The sequence below is a fragment of the Uloborus diversus genome, chromosome 5, assembly GCF_026930045.1.
Source record: "Uloborus diversus isolate 005 chromosome 5, Udiv.v.3.1, whole genome shotgun sequence".
Taxonomy (NCBI): Eukaryota; Metazoa; Arthropoda; class Arachnida; order Araneae; family Uloboridae; genus Uloborus; species Uloborus diversus.
This window is the reverse complement of record NC_072735.1, coordinates 4,466,563-4,483,300: the sequence shown is the minus strand read 5'-3', so window position 1 is coordinate 4,483,300 and position 16,738 is coordinate 4,466,563.

The following is a 16,738-nucleotide window of genomic DNA, read 5'->3' as shown; positions in this document are numbered from 1 at the left end:
CGAGGTTCGAACCAGGACCCGAATCCGACACTCTACCGCTCGGGCTACCACGGCCCCTCTCTAAGAGCTGTTCGGCAGTTACTGTGCTATGACATGGTGCATTGTCGTCCATGAAAAGGAACTGTGGACCCATAGCGCCTCTAAAAAGACGCACATATGGAAGAAGAACCTCGTTACAATAACGGATCCCGTGGACTCATCCTGCGTCGAAGATGTGAAGGTCTGTACGACTACCAAGCATGATGCCTCCCCAAAAGAGAACACCGCTACCTCCATACCTGTCCCTTTCAATGATGTTCGAGGGATGATTGCGGCTTCCCCGCTCTCTCCAGATGAGTACGCGATGAGAATCGCTACTCAGACTGAATCTGCTCTCATCTGTAAAGAGTACTCGTCCCCATTCATTGTCTCTCCAATTCCGGTGTTCCCGGCACCTCAGAGAACGTCTTCTCCGATGGGCAGGCGTTAGAGGTACACACCGTATAGGGCGTCGCGCAAACAGACCACCACCGTGCATTCTTCTGGCCACGGTAAAACGCGATATCGGTCGTCCAGTCACCTGCGTCGTGTGTCTAGCAATTTCTTCCGCTGTCTGCCGCCTGTTTCTTCTGGCCTGTAAGACAATATACCGGTCATCTGCGGGTGTGGTTCCTCGTGGACGACCACTACTGAACCCCCGGATAGCTGTTCCTGTAGTTTGAAATTGTCTCCAAAGTCGTGAAACGATGCTGTGAGCAATCCCGAACTCTGCAGCCACACTGGTCACACTGCGGCTTTACTCCAACTTCCCAATGATTCGACCTCGGGTAAAAACATCCAAATGTCATCTAACAGATTGATTATTCGCCATTTCTCGCTGAGGCAGCAACTCGGTGTGATTTTAACTGCTATACGGCGTGCAATCTCTTTGCCAGAAATACTGATCTTACACCGACAACATGCTTTATACTACTCAGACACTCCCCCATTACGTCTGCCTGCATATCTGCGCATGTGCCACCGTACATCACCTTACTTAATCTCCTGATTGGTCTTTCTGTCCGCTCTGCCTCTTCGTTCAGCTGATATGCTAATTTTTCGATTTCGTCCTTAATTTTTGCATACCAGTGTATGTATATATTGAATTAACTTTGAATTTACAAACCACTAAAATATGTTCCAGGATATAATTGTTCTGAAAATAATGACACGTTTCCAACCCGAAATTATTCTGGGACAAAATTAATCTAGTTAATATAAACACAGGAGGTAATGAATCTTTTATTCGAGTTACTAGATTCAGATAAGTAGAACAAAAGCGTGAAATTTGAGAAAGCATTTAACTGGATCTCTTTTGTAATTAATATGGTGATAGCATCAACTTTTCTAAAGCCATTTAACAGATTAATACGGGCAATGTTAACAAAGAAGTTTTGAAGGAATCGCCGTGCCTTTGTAATCCATTTTTATCGTCTCCGAAATCTAAACTAACGAATTGTAAACGCTTTGCTTGCCGACCGTGAAACAAAGGATACCAAATGAATGAACAGCCCTGCCGGCGTGAAAAGCTTAACGCTGAAATCACACGATCAGCAATCTTTCTTTTGTTTATGAATAACTATCAATTTGCACTTAAAATACGCTTAATTAAAATATGTGTGCTCTTGTACACTTTGTGAGCAAAATTGAAGAATCAATGTAACATTTTGCTTCAGTTCTGTTGAGTAGTTTTTTTTTTATTTCTATATATCAAAAAAACTTAACGTCAACGAAAATTTTAAGTTCTGTTTTTGGTGCATCTGCATTCAGGAGACCCCATGGCACCTACTACCATGAAATATTGTAAAAAATTACTTTTAGCTCCTCTGTTTTTACCACTGAGAAGAGATTAAATGAAGGGATTGAATAGTTTTATTCATGAAACCGGGACCCCATGTCACGTGATAGATTTTAAAGCAAAGCAATGGTAGAAATGAGGTTTCTTTCGCTTGTTTCACGCAAAACGTGCAAACCATTCGTCGTTGTTGAGTCAGGTGACTTGGCGTCTTTGGGACAACTTTTGCTAAGCCAGTGATTGGATTTGCTTCCTCCATTTTGATTCCTGCTCTGAGATTTTTACCTCGAAAGGTTTCTTCAATTTTGAATTTGTTTATTTTTTGTGAATTATTTGAGCTAAAAATCACATAAATAGCCGATTAAAGGTGTAGAGAAACCTAAGCTCTATGCTCCTTCCCAACTTTTATTCCAATAGAGAGCGCTGCAAGCGCTTATTGAATTAAGTAAGTTGATTATGGAAAAATTTAGTGGCAACTCTGACAGTGGAAGAGATGGATAGAATTCGAAACCCGAAGCGCAAGCTCCGTGGAAGCGAGTAATTCGCTGTTTAGAATAAATGATTTGGTTTTAATCACCAATGTAAATAATGTATAGGGTCTGGTGGGGTAAAGTGGTCATAAAATCGTAGATTTTCAACTTAGGTGAATATTAAATACAATAAATTCTTTAAAAACTTCAACTTTTTTTGTTGTTATTTTACATTGCATTATTAAAGAACACAATACATAGAATTTCAGGAAAAAAAATATTGATTAAATTAGTTTTATAACAGTTTTATTTCCCAATGTATTTATGACCACTTTACCCCATGGAGTAGGGGAAAGTGGTCATAGTATGGGGTAAAGTGGTCATAGTTAAAAATAGATGCAAAACCGTTACAAATAACCGTAATATTTGTATATTTCGGTTATTTTTATAGTTACAAGTACATGCACGAGTGTATGCGGGTATACATAAGCATGTATACGTGATTACCTACAGTATACGTGTCTACACGAGTATATACGTGTAATAAACGAACATCATATGCGTGTATGCACTTGTATCTCGAGTATATACATGCATACCTGAGTATATGTGTGTATAGTAGACATATATACGCATATACAGGTATACATACATACATATACGGGTATACACGAGTTATTTCGAGGATGCATCTAGTTCGCGTTTGGTACATGCCTACTCACGTACATACATATGGAAGTAACGAGTATTACACGTATGTTTACGTGTAAACACGATTATGTACCAATATAGACGTATATCAGTACATGTATGTATACATGGATATATCCCCTAATATACATGTACGCTCACAGAGTGAATCCAAGCTCTGGGGCAAAAATCAAAGGGGTGTGAGAAGGGAGGATACAAAGCAAAGAATCATAATGAACTTATGGTCGCTGACGCGATACATGCACAGTAAGCCAGAAAGTGATGGATGTAAAACAGGCCACAAATTTGTTACACAAAGATGATTTTACCTGATCGGCTGGTGGCGTGATGGTTAGGCGCTGGCCTTCTACGCCTGTAGACCCGGCTTCTGACCTGGGGATGCCGGTCGGTGGATTTTCGAAATGCAGAAACTCATCAGCGCCCATGTCGTGTGATTATGTGGCATGTAAAAGATCCCTAGGGTATTCGTTTCGCTTAGAATTCCCTAGGCAAAATTAAAGTCCTAGTGCAATTTCGCATCAAAGTGAGCCCAGGTGCCTCCCCCTGGTGGAAACTGAGCGTCAAAAAAAAAAAAAAACTACTGTGTCATGAATCAGCGCCTTAATGGTGACACATGAAAGACTGATGCATTATAGGGGAGCGCACTAGATCTGGTTATGACCCAGACGCCTCTTCAGGAGTGACTCTTATACACCCCCATTGGAAAAAAAAAGATGATTTTAACCAACATTATCGTTTTTAAAAAAATATTTACAGCAGATGTTAAAGTTACGGCCTGTATTAGCTCTAATACACGCATCGCAACAAAGGCACAGCGGTTGATGAAAGGTTTTCAAAAGTTTCATTGTTGCAACAGAGAGTGCTTTGTGATTGCGACACATGTATTACAGCAGCCGGCCACAAATTTCATCAATCACTTTAACACTTTCGTAAGACCTAAAATGTTGTGTAAAATTGTCTTTGTGTAATAAATTTGTGACCTGTTTTGCATCCCTCAAGTTCTGACTTTGCGTGCATGTAGCGCGTCAGCGTTGTGTTTGTGACCATATGTTTCTTATGATTCTTGCTTATTCTACTCTATTCTTACATCTTTTAAGAATTTTCCCAAGAGTTTAAACTCACCCTGTATACATGTATATTATATGCTTGTGTGTAAGTGTCTACTCGAGTTTTGAGTACGTACGCGTATATACGTGTCTACCTGAGTACATAAGTGTTTGAATATATATGAGTATAAGCGGGTATATACGTGTATAGTCAAATGTATATCTTTATAGACAAAAAATACTTGCAGATATTCATATACTACGCGCTTATTGGTGCATTTATGTGAATACGTATATATACGTGCCTACACGAGAACACGCGTATGCATACGCATATACTCGTATATTTAACCCTGTTTATTGCAAAAACAATACATATTAAGTGAAATTGATATTTCATTTATGTCTGCCTCATACTTAAAGATTAAGTGACGTTAGAAGGACAATATTCCTTAAGCCTAATATTATGACCACTTTACCCCATCTTACTTAAATTGTTCTAAAAAATTAACCAAAATAGATTCAGCTAACTACTAATGAGTAAGAGTTCTTGGGACATGTAGGAAGCTTCCTGTGCAGTCAATATGTTCATAATTCTAACAAACAAAATTTTCAAAGAAAGTTAAAAGAGGTGTTTAGATTTTGAAACTTTTCATATTCACACAAATTATTTTATTTTACCAAATAAAATTTTGCCAGTTGTGAAATTTTGTATTCAAAATGTAGTTTTTAACTGCCTTATTGTAAAATAAAATTTTCATATTCATTCGAACATTTATTTCCAAGCTATAACCATTTATTTGACATATGACCACTTTACCCCATTGACCACTTTCCCCCACCAGACCCTACTCTTCAATAAAGATGTTAAGTTTTCTTCGAGTCGTGATAATTTGAACCTATCACTGAACCACCGGATCTACATAGAATTGCACATTTTTTCCCACATGGTGCGTCGGCATCGGAAAGATGAACTGTTGAACTTTTAGTAAGTGAATCTCATTTGGATAGCATTTTTATGCGAAGACTGCAAAAGGTAGGAACTTTTGAATCATTTACATTGTTGAAAATCATTGAAAATGGAACCAAAATCATTTATACAAAAAAGAACTGTTCTTCGCTCTTCTACTACGGTAATCGTAAAAAATGTTGATAAATACATAGAAGAAGAGCAAAATGAAGAACTAGAAAATTGTTTAGAACTGTTAAATAGCAAGGAGATAGAACTTGATAACTTAGATGAAAAAATACAAATTTTGATAGAAGACGAGAAGAAATTAGATTCTGATATAGAAACTACCATGAATTATAAAGATCAAATAACTTTGACGAAATGTCGGATAAATCGTTATTTTAAGAAATTAGAGCAGCGAAATGAAAATAAAACGTCCATTAATAACGTATCAAATAATTCTTCTCTTATCGATGAAATTCGAAACCAAACACAAAGTAACGTACGGTTACCAAAAACTTCCATCCAAAAATTCAACGGTGATTACGGTGATTGGATACATTTTTGGAATTCTTTCGAAGTAACTATTCACAAGAACACAACACTTTCAAAAGTCGAAAAATTCAACTATTTGAAAAGTTATTTGAGCGGAAATGCTGCTAGTGCTATAGAAGGTTTTTCGATTTCGGAAACAAACTATGATTCTGCGATAGACATTCTCAAAAATAGATTTGGTCAAAACGACTTGATAATTAACACGCACATTTCCAATCTCTTGAGTTTGACCCCGGTACAAAGCTCAAATGAAGTTACGAAATTAAGAAAATTGTATGATAAAATTAACGTACAAATAAGAAGCCTTTCTTCACTCAATGTCCAACCCGAGAGTTACGCGAATATGTTAATTCCTGTTTTGATGAAAGTAATTCCTGCTGATATCGCTCTAGAATTTCACCGCAATAGAGAGAATTCAGCCAATATAGATTTGAATGCATTTCTAAACTTTCTCCGTTCGGAGATAGAAATTCGGGAAAAAATCGCTAGTATAAAACTTCCGCCTTCGAATAGCAGTGAACAGATTAACACAAGTACTTTGAATAATAAGCAGTTCAGAAAGATCCCTTCCAGATCACAGCACTTTACAGAAAACAGATGTCCTTCAACACATGAGCTAATTGCTAAAACTTCAATAAATCTTGACAAGTGTCTATTTTGCTCAGAAGATCACGAGTCGGAAAAATGCGTAAATCTCAACGTGGATGAAAAAAGGAATGTATTGCGGGGGATGGCAGGTGTTACTTATGCCTTAGAAAAAATCACAGAATATCTGCTTGCCACTTTAAGGCAACTAAGCGTTGCAAAATTTGCAAAGGAGCTCATTCCGAGGCGATTTGTTATAAATCCCATTCAAAGTTAAAATATAATGACACCGACAAAAAAGAAGCAAGTTCACTTTCGAGAAATAATGATAATCAATTTGAAAAAAATAAGGAAATCATTTCTGCCGTATCACATTCTAAATCCAATTCGATGCTTTTGCAAACTTGCTCGGTAAAAATCAAAACAAAACAAGGCATAAGCTATCCGCGTCTTCTTTTGGACAATGGAAGCATGAAGTCTTTCATTACACATGAATTAGCTAATAAATTAGATCTTGAAGTAATTAGAAAAGAAAAATTATCGGTTTACACTTTTGGAATTACTGCGCCAATTCAAAAGACTTACGACGTCATTAGATTAGTACTTGAACATAGAAGTTCCCTTAATTCTAGAATAGAAGTTGAATTATTGGTAACCGATCACATATCAGGTTCGGACATTCCTCCACCAAAATCAAAAGAAATTAGACAAAATAAACTGCTACGAAATTTGATATTAGCGGATTCTCTTGACAGTCAACAACCTGTTGGCATTTTGATCGGAGCAGATTATTACTACAATATAGTAACGGGTCACATTAAACGTTTGAACAAAAATCTTGTCGCTGTAGAAACTATTTTTGGCTGGAGCCTACAAGGACGAGAAGGAGAAGATAACTTTACTTTATCATTTAATGTGATAGTAGAGGAAGATTTAATCTCGAAACAAATAGAAAAATTTTGGTATTTGGAAAATTCTGGACTCATATGCGAAAATCAAAATTATAATTCAACCGAAAATGAAATCCTCAAACAGTTCGAATCTGATGTAGTATACGAAGATTGTCGGTATAAAGTTAAATTACCATGGAAAAGTGACACATCAAGATTGGATGATAATAGAGAAATCGCGGAACAAAGGTTCAACCGACTTAGAAATCGATTCAAAAAAAATCCGCAACTATTTTCTGAATACCAAAACATAATACAAGATTACTTGAAACAGAATATAATTGAACCCGTCACAGACGAAACGGATAAAGAAAATATCGTGTTTTATTTGCCTCATAGGGAAGTAATACGTGAAGATAGAACCACAAGCAAATTGCGAATTGTTTTTGATGCGTCATCACATGACTCAAACTCCGCATCTTTAAATGACTGTCCCACGTTGGCCCAAATTTGTACGCGGAGATATTCGAAATTCTGTTAAGATTTAGATATTATGCAGTAGCATTTACTGCAGATATAAAGCAAGCATTCTTACAGATTCTCTTAGATAAAGAAGATCGAGACGTAACCAGGTTTTTCTTCCCTGACTCCCCCACCAATGACAATATCCCGCCTCTTGTTTATCGCTTTTCAACAATTCTTTTCGGATTAAATAGTTCATCATTTTTACTATCAGCAACTCTCAAACATCACTTTAAAAAGTATAAACAACTCTACCCTGAAACAGTTAGTATTTTAGAAAATAATGTTTATGTAGATGATGTAATTTTAAGTCGAGACACAGTCAGAGAAGCCTTGACTACTTCTTTGGAGACAATACATTTATTCAGGAAAGCGAGCATGCAACTGCACAAATAGCATACCAATTCGAGAGAATTGCATGAACTTTGGAATGAAGAGGGTATAATTTCAAATGCAAATTTTCAAATTTCTGATGCTGAAAACACCGCCTTAAAAGTTTTGGGCATGGCGTGGGATAATTCGAGGGATTTACTGTATTTTGATATTCGAAGCCTATTGTCATTTTTATCGAAACCAATTGAGACAAAAAGGTTTATTCTACAAGTGTTAAGACGAATTTTTGACCCAATAGGAATTTTGGGACCCTTCAGTGTAAGGATCAAACTCTTAATTCAGAAGATTTGGGCATCACATATAGATTGGGACGAGCCACTTCCCGAAGATTTGATCTCCCTATGGAGAAAATGGTGCGAAGAGTTGCATCAAATAAGTGAATTCAAAATCCCTCGACATTATTTTTTTGAAAGTTTGTGCTCAGACATTAGAAACCTCGAACTACATTGCTTCTCAGACGCTAGCACTGTGGCATATGGTACAGTTGCGTACTTACGTTTCAAGACGAATGGTAAAGAAATTCGAACGACGTTCATTGCCTCCAAAAATAGGGTAGCGCCATTGAAAATACTCACCTTACCCAGATTGGAGCTAATGGGGGCATTACTATCTGCCAAATTGGGAAATAATATAGTTAGAATTTTGAATTTAAATATTCCTTGTTATTTTTGGACCGATTCAAGCATAACGTATTTTTGGATCAAGAAACAGCCCGATGCATTTAAACCCTTTGTTAAGAATCGTGTTCAGGATATTCAGAAGTTGACGTCACCAAATAATTGGGGACATTGCAGAAGTTGTGATAATCCAGCGGACTTGGTCAGCCGAGGAGCAAAGATCTCAAAGTTGATTAATGAACCCCTTTGGACACAAGGTCCACCTTGGTTGAGACTTTCGCCTGACCATTGGCCAAAATTGACCCATGAGAAAATAGTAGAAGAATCTCAGCTAGAATATAGAAAAAAATTCCTGGAGACACATGAACTTGAATGTATAGTCGAAAATAGAGAAGACCCAGTTGATTTATCCAAATATAGTGACTTAGAAAAGTTGTTGAGGGTTACAGCGTGGACAAAACGCTTTATCGCGAAATTGAGAAAATCCAGTAGCATACAAGGAGCTCTAATCACAGAAGAGCTACAAGAAGCAGAAAATTTATTGATACGATGTGAACAAAAGAGACACTTTGGAGAAGAATTTAAATCTTTAAGTGAGGGTAATTCGGTTGAAAAGAATTCCCCGTTGTACAATTTCGCCCCCTACATCGATGAAAAGCAAATCATGAGATTAGGAGGAAGATTGGAGTTCTCAGAGTTTTCTTTGGATAATAAACATCCAGTCATCTTGCCTACAAACTGCCCGCTAACAAGACTGATAGTACTTAAAGAGCATGAAAAAATCATGCACGGAGGCACATCTGCTACTCTAGCCAAAATTAGATCTCGCTTTTGGATCCCGAAGGGGCGCCAGCTAATTAAAAAGATCATCAAAAAATGATTAATTTGCCAAAAATATTTAGCCAAACCAGCAGATCAAATGACAGCGCCCTTACCGAAAGATATAATCCAAGAGTCACCCCCATTTTCCATTTGCGGAGTTGATTTTGCGGGACCTGTATATGTAAAGAACTACAAAGATATGCAAAAGTCGTATATTGTTTTGTTCACTTGCGCAGTAACTCCTGCAGCGCATCTTGAACTTGTATCAAACATGTCTACACAAGCCTTTTTACTTGCATTTAGAAGATTCTTAAGTAGAAGAGGTAATTGCAAAATCATTTATTCCGATAACGCTAAAACGTTTAAGAAAGCTGAAGAAGAAATGAGAAAGTTTTCTAAAATATTGGAAGATGATACATTTAAAAATTTCATAGCTAAAGAAAGAACACAATGGAAATACATCATCGAAAGAGCCGCATGGTGGGAGGCTTCTACGAACGCCTTGTTAGATCGGTTAAGGAATGTTTGCGGAAAGTGATAGGAAAAGCCCTTCTGACGTTCGAGGAAATGGCAACGCTTCTAACAGAAGTGGAAACAGTTTTGAACTCGCACCCACTATCTCTTACACCTACAACGAGTTAGATGAACCTGAAGCATTAACTCCCTTACATTTTTTAAATTATGCAAAAAATGATCACAGCTATCCAGTTCACTTCTCTGATCTCATCGCCAAAACGTCCCCTGACCAATTGAGAAGAAGAAAGGAGTATCAGACAAAACTGTTAAAGAACATTTGGCTGAAATGGAAGACCCAATATCTTCTAGATTTAAGAACTGGACATCGCTTGGATTGCAGTAAAGAAGGAAAATCTCTTAAGATAGGGGACGTGGTACTTCTCGAAGGAAGTAACAAAAATAAGTTCTTGTGGCCTTTAGGTATAATTACAGAACTCTTTGAAGGACGTGATGGACTTGTTCGTGCCTGCACAGTTAAGACAAAGGACGGACAATATAGGAGGCCGATACAGCTAGTGTATCCTTTGGGAATGATCAATGGACAGTGGAAAAAAAAAAAAAAAAAAACTTTTGGAACTTTAATTTTTTTTTTCTTTCCTATATATTAGTCAAACGATTTGATAGTTTAGAACTTTAATTTCTTTATTTTGATTTTTGAATTTATCTAATTATGTTTCATTTTGATATTCATTACTTATTGAAAAGCATAATAATTTGAATATGATATTATTTGTTACTCTAAATACTTTTTTATATTGCTATATTTATTTTTGTTGTGTAAAATTGTTATTGTCATATTTCAATATATTTTGATTACAAAGAAAATGTAAACTCGAGGAGTTTAGGTGGGGAGTGTGTAGAGAAACCTAAGCTCTATGCTCCTTCCCAACTATTATTCCAATAGAGAGCGCTGCAAGCGCTGATTGAATTAAGTAAGTTGATTATGGAAAAATTTAGTGGCAACTCTGACAGTGGAAGAGATGGATAGAATTCGAAACACGAAGCGCAAGCTCCGTGGAAGCGAGCAATTCGCTGTTTAGAATAAATGATTTGGTTTTAATCACCAATGTAAATAATGTACATAGTCTTCAATAAAGATGTTATGCTTTCTTCGAGTCGTGATAATTTGAACTTATCGCTGAACCACCGGATCGACATAGTATAGCACTTTTTTCCCACAAAAGGGATAAAAGATTTTACACTTATCTTAACATTCTCTATTAGTCAAATGATATACATTTTTTTTATTAGAATAAGCTTGCTCAAAGTATTTACATTAATTAGAACAACAGATAAAATGATTTTTGCGAAAGACCTTGAGTGAACTCAGTTGAAACATGCGACTAAAATGCAAAATATTGTAGAAATCATAAAGTTGAAAGCTACTTTTCAAACGTACAAAACTGCCATTTTGTAATGCTCAAAAGGCCTTTAGCACCTACAGCTGTACAAGTTAGTTTAGAACCCGGGGAATGGAGGAAGAGGATGCAGCCCCCTAGTTTATACCGGGTGTCTCAAAAAGTCGTTGCGAAACTGAACGTGCAGTCATACCTTGGCAAACAAGATTTGCTTAGGAACTTTCCGAAAATGGAAACAGCGACCTCTAGAGGGCAATGTTCGCATGCTGGTGAGAGAGTAGGAAGTGTGCTAATTTCAGGCAACCTTTTTTCAGGGGAACGATTAATCGATTTTCTAATAAAGAATTGGCCGGTATGATATACGGGTATGGTGCTGCGAATGGAAATGGACGAGATGTGGGAAGGATCTACCTTGATCGTTCGCCAAACAGATGTCAGCCAAGTCGTGCTTTACTTGAGCAACTGCTTCGCCGACTGCGAGAGGATAAAGCTTTCCAGACATGTAGCTACATCAGTCAAGAACGCACTACAGTCAACCTGTCGTACAGGAAGCTGTATTATGGGATTTGAAATTAACCCGGGAACAAGCCTTCAAGCAGTGGCACGCGTCCTCGGTCTACTTCGTTCCTGCATTTTGCGCACACTGCACCTGGTCAGGCAATAACTCTACTACATCCAAAGACATGAATACATCCAAAGAGTTCAGGCACTGTGCGATGATGATTATTTCCAGCGCGTTGCATTCGCACGTTGGAATTTGCAAAAACAGGTTGCACAGATGGATTTTCCATTGTGAATATTGTTCACTGACGAAGCATGTTTTGCGCGGGACGGTGTCCTGAATCTGCACAAGATGCACGGGTTCGCGCATTAAACCCAACATATGCACGTGCTCGTGCAAGTCAACGACGCTGCAGCGTAAAAGCTTTGACAGGTATTATCGGTGACCTGTTAATACTTATCTACTTCTTGAACGAACGCTTCGACTGGAATACATATCATACTTTTCTGGAAAGGGTACTGCCGAATCTGAAGGTTAACGTTCCAGCTGCTATACTCCGAAACATGCAGTTTCAACGTAATTAGGAATCAAAGCATACAATTCAGTGTACGGTAATGTCTCAATTGGACACATCCTGATCGCTGAATTGGCCGTGGCGGACCACTTAGATCGCCACCACGATCCCCTGACCTGACTCCTCTGGATTTTTGCTTGTGGGGATACATGAACTCCGTGATATGAAATACGAAATTCCTGCGACATCAAACACGGATCTCATCGCCAGGGTCATGAAAGCGGCAGGACGTATCCATGACACACCTGCTTATTTTTGAACGGCTCCGTGGATCCATGCGTCGATGTTGTGAAGCGTGCATTGTTGCGAATGGAAGGAATTTTGAACACTTTCTGTAGTTTAACCACATCATTTAATGAAAGACATATTGACACCTCTTTCAGCATCATTTATTTCTCCCCCTGGCTACTCCTGAAAACATTACCCTCTAGCGATCGCTTTTCACATTTTTGCACACAAGTTGCTTTGTAAATTTTGTTTGTCAAGGTATGACAGACTATCACGTTCAGTTTGGCGCTGGCCTTTTGTGATCCCTTGTATAAAAAGTACGTGTAACTAATATCCCAAACGAAGTATTAAGTTTTTACTTTTGGCCCTTATTGGGACAATTTTGTAATCTAAAGTTGTTATAATAGAAAGCTAAAATTTTAAAAGGGATCTATTGATGCTGAGTGGCAACCTAACCTTAGACATTTCGAAATTCGAAAATTAATTTTTTTACTCCACATTTTTTACAACTAGACCCCACTCAGAGTTTATACACACAATTTTCAACTTTTACGCAGGGCTGCGGAGTCGAAAGAAAAATTGCCGATTCCAACTACTGCACTTTGAAACGTCCGACTCCGGCTTTTTTAGTGTTTATTTACTTATTTTTCCAACTACCCCTTCCTCATGGGAAGTGGGAAGAACCCCTAAACAGAGATTGAAATATTAATTCCTATTTATGAAATTTTCGCGTTGTAATTTGTAACCTAAGATGCATTCAACGTTAGAAATTCAATTTGAAAATTAAATTACCCAATTGTGGCGATTTCTGAAGTGAGGTTATTTAAAAATTCCATTTAAAAAACAATGCATAAAATTAATTTGCTTCCCTTTAATGTTCAACTAACAAATGTTGATCAAATCCTGTGCTTTCAATTTTTAAAAGCTGTAACGGGAGGGTTTTTTTTTTTTTTTTGCTTGGTGAAAAAACGTTTCTTGACAGGGGGCGGTCCTCCTACCTCCTCGGTGACACCCATCTGGTGGGTACCACCTCAACCAATCTCAGAATTTATAAAAATTGAAGTACTTTAATTCTGAAAAATGTCCCCAATAATATTTCTCTAAAGCTTAAATTTCATCTTAAAAATTTCAATGAAAATATTGCACTATATTGCGGGGAGAAGTCTGATACATATACGTAACTGGATCAAATTTTACCCAAAATGCGGCGTTATAGGGGAAGCTGCTGTATCCACGGACAAAATTTTCTTTTCAATTTTTTCTGCTCCCTGGGAATGGATAATCGATCGGAAAATTTTTCTTTTACAATCTGCAACTTATCGTCTAATTAGGCAATTTTTGTCAGGTAAAAATCTCAAAGCTTCCAATTTCAAAAAAAATCCTTAAAAACCATCGGTTTTGTCCGTGGGTACAAAACCCGTTCACCCCACTGATAGGTGCATTTGTACCCATTGACATGTAAAAAAATAATATATAAATAGATCTGAGGAACTCAGTTATACTTAATACATTTTCATAAGCCATTTTATATGGAAATGCTTCAAACATCCATTAAAAATAACATTAAGTAAAATATCCAACGGAAATTAAACTTTGAAATATAATAGAAGATTTTTTTCCTTTTTTTAAAACTTTCCTTAATTTTTAGCATCAGTGAACTCTTTAAAAAAGTTATTACTCTCAAGAGAGTTAATGATGTTATGAATAATTAATATGTTTTTAAACAAAAAATAACTAGATTCATTATAGTATTGCTCTCTATGTACCTACATAATAACTTCAATTTATATGCAAATTAAAACCTTTAACCAAAATTAACACATTACAAAAAACTCAGTTTTGATTAAACCAATAAAAATCTATAAAAATCGACTTCAAATGAAAACAGGTGGGATTGACGATCTGCAGATCCCACAACAGGTAGGGGTTAATTCAACAGTATATTTTCAAGCCCTACTTCAAATTCATCATCATTGTCGAAAGCAAATTTCGGACGTTAATGACAAGATATCTTTTTGAGGTACTTCACATTGTAAGAAGATTCAATTGTAACATACCAGGAGATTAAAAATTGCCCTCCGTGGGTACACCTGGTTATGTGTCCTTGGGTACGAAGGTACGCCATTTTGGTTTTGCAAGCCAGCCACATCGACAGGACCACAGTTTTACAACATTAAAAATCAGAAACAAAACCTCCAAAATATACGGAACCATGATACCTACAAAAAAATGAATAATACAATCTACGATGGACGAAAAAATAAAAGAAACCGCTCATGTTTTATTTTTACTTAGATACTACTAAAACCGTAAAAATGTGCCAGAATCTTAAATGTTCGTTTGATAGCGTCTAAACTTCCTGGGGTACTGAAGAGGGTTGTGACACACACGTTGAACCCCAATTAGGATCTCTCTCGACGATACCCGGAATTTCCCAAACAAACTTCCGTGGGTACAGCGCCTTGCCCTACAGCTTTGTACGAATAGCTTTTACTATAGCTACATTTCTTGGCTCAATTTTGAATATTAGTTTGATTAGCAGCTTTAGAGTTAACTTTAATAAGAAGATTTTAGGATTAGCTACAATTATTGTGTGGGTTAACCAAGAAATCAAGTACTGATTTTGTTTTGAACTTTTTAGTGATAACCAAATTTTTCTTAGATAAAGTCTTTAGATTTAAAAAAAAAACATTTATATTTTATTGGATCTTTTGGATTAGCGCTTTCGGGCCAAGCCAACACTTATTTGAATTTACCAAGCACCCTCAGAAGTTTTCCGACTTGCTCAAGCGATTCATGCATTCCATCTACTATTTCATAACTGTGATCGAGGTAAAATATATATCATTATTTTTATTTGTAAGTGATGACTTAGGAAACGTTAGGCAACAAAACTGTTTGCTGACAGTTGCTATCACTTAAATAAAGTTAAAAAATAAGCAAGCTAGGAGACGGCGTAGTTTAGCTATTACAGAAAGTTCGATAAACAATCAAGCCAGTTGGTTGCCACAGTGACAAGCATTTCCTTATTGGTAGTCAAATTACTAGGTAGTCAGTTTTTTTAAATGCAAGGAGAGTTAATGAAAATTAAAGAAGTAAAAAAGCCCGGAACATGTTTTTGAACGACTCCGACATACACACGTGCATACATATCGTGCATGCATACGTACATACGTACATACATGTGAGGCAGTGAGAAGTAAGGGGATGTAAGTGGACAGCTTTAAGTAAAACGCCGTTCAATTTGCAGTCCTAGGTACGTTTCATTGATTTGTTTTTTCTAAATCATTCTGTTATAGCAGCATGTACCAAGGCTGGAAGTATTGTCGCTTCCCCCAAAATAAAGGAAGGGGTGTACCCCCCTAAGAGCAAGGGCGCACCCCGTCCGCCTAAATATTGCGAAGACCCTCCCCCAAGTGAGAAAAATACCCCCCAAAACACCCAATCTAAAAATTGGCTATGGCGCAGTGTGTGTCGTGATGGGTGGGAATCCCTGAAAAAGGATAGGTACACCTGCCATTTGTACTAGTTTTTTCCAATGCTTTTATTTTGGCGTTTACTTTCTTATTCTTCTTACTGCATTGCATGTGATCGTTAGAGTGGATCTTTTTTTATTCTTCAAAATTTCAAATCGACCTCCGTGAGAAACGTTGTCCTCTAAGACCAAACCATTACATGTGAAATTTCAAATTGGTGAGACTAAATCTTCATGCTCCGCAATGCAGTCAAATTTCGCAAAATGAGCCCAAAAATGCGTTTTTTTAATGAATACTTTAAATTTTTAATAACTTTTGAAACTCGACCAAAAAAAAGGTACCCAATGTGGCAGAACACTTTGACGTAAAATAACATTGCAGATAGATCGATCAAGTCTTCATGCGCAGTAATGCGGTATGAATATGTTTGTAGTGTTTTTGTTTCTAGCAGCTTTGAGCTGGCATTACAGTAAATTTTAGTATTTATTCTTTCATTTTTTTCAACGTCTTTGAATTTACCGACCACAGTTAGAAAAGCTACCAATAAAAAATTTCAAATAAATACAAATACAGGTAAGAGCCCTAAAAAAATATTTGCATTTTTTCAGTATTTTCATTAAAAGTCATTTTAAAAAGTTTGGTAAAATAAAATTTTAAAAAAGGAAGAGAGAGATATACGCATTTTTTCACAAACAAAAAATCTTTAGG